Here is a 1417-nt window from a genome sequence, read left to right as displayed (position 1 = left end):
GTGCAAAGTATTTGCTTTAATCGAGGAAATTACTTGACATTATTGAGGATGATACCGCTGAGGCTTTAGGCCCGTGAAGAACAGGAACCTGAGTTAATAGGTGGCAGATTTGATGGTATGGATTTGTTCCAGTGGTGGAAAATAACTAAGTGCAATTACACCGGTGCTGTGGTTGGTGTAGTGGTTTGCACTCTTGCCTTTGCAGCAAGAGGACCAGGGTTTGCAGCCTGGTTGGAACAAGGAGTGAGTGTGTGTGTGTGTGTGTGTAAAACTTGCTCTAAGTCAGCTGCTATTGTCATCAGTAGATGAATGAATGAATGTTCCTACACGTTTAGTCACTCATCTTTGTCCTCCACCTGTGGACAAAATTTACAACAGTTGTGTTTGTGGATACACAACTGTCGTTTTCTGACGAGGATGCAAACCCAGGTCCTCTTGCTGCAAGAGTAGGCATGCTAACCAGAACACCAACCATATGGCCCCATTTCAAAAAGTGACATCATAGGTGACATTCCCTGACAGTAATTGTAAAAATAGCTCCATCTCTACTGCTGTGATACACTCAGGTGATGGTCATGGAGGGAAAGGCGGAGTACACCGTGGACAGGTCGCCAGTCTATCACGTAGAGACAAACTATGAACCATCAATGGGGATATTTCTGAACTCGGGGGAAACTAAGGTTAGGAAGAACAATTTTTCAAAAATACTACCCCTATTCTAGTAATACAAAGCTAAATGCAAATCGGTGAAGTATTCCTTTAAGAATACATCCAGCTTAGCGATGGGCTTCCCCAACAAGAATAAACCGCCATCTTGTGTGGTTTCACAACGCCATCATTGGTCAGACAACTTTGGCGAGTTTCGCCGTTTACTTCGGGAGCTCCGTAGAGTGTTAAGAAACCTCACAAGACGGCAGAGATGGAGCTCTATGACACATGCTGCTATATGCACTCAAAAATTATACGTGGTAATGAGTGGAGTCTGGCAAGAACGTGACGCTATGCAGAGAATCTCTATGCTGATTGGCCAGCGCATGAGCGTGGTTCTTCACCAAAGTTGAACAAATTCAGGGACAGATGTGACGTGATATCGTGTCACTTGGCCTGGGCTTGATGTGTGTAAACTTGTCGCAGGACAAATTTGCGTCCCGTCTGATGTGAACACAGCATGAGACATAAATTCTTACAGAAATTCTGCCAAAACCATGTTCTGATTCAGACTGCTGCATGACGAGTTGTGTGACCAGGGAAAAAATATTTTCAGGTCACAGTTATACAAACTACAAGAGAGAGCGTGCGACTACAAATGGGCAGCAATATAAACGGGGCGGAGCTTTTACTCTCTGTAGTCAGACCCGCCTAACTTCGACCACAGTCACAAACAGGTTTAACTGCAGCAGCCTCCTTCCAAATATGG

General features: G+C 44.7%; 1 protein-coding gene across 4 annotated transcripts in view; it reads right to left on the bottom strand.

Moving 5' to 3' along the window:
- zgc:112980 (uncharacterized protein LOC503706 homolog) overlaps positions 1–1417 on the bottom strand; it is a 14373-nt gene continuing 12956 nt past the window's right edge. For all 4 annotated transcript variants that reach the window (XR_009241461.1, XR_009241462.1, XR_009241463.1 and 1 more), the window contains one exon: positions 1–1417. This exon is cut by the window's right edge and continues 489 nt beyond it. The gene's annotated coding sequence lies outside the window, so the exon portion shown is untranslated.

The sequence above is a fragment of the Solea solea genome, chromosome 10 (genome assembly GCF_958295425.1).
Source record: "Solea solea chromosome 10, fSolSol10.1, whole genome shotgun sequence".
Lineage (NCBI taxonomy): Eukaryota > Metazoa > Chordata > Actinopteri > Pleuronectiformes > Soleidae > Solea > Solea solea.
The sequence above is the reverse complement of the archived record's forward strand: the minus strand, read 5'-3'. Positions and strand labels throughout refer to the sequence as shown.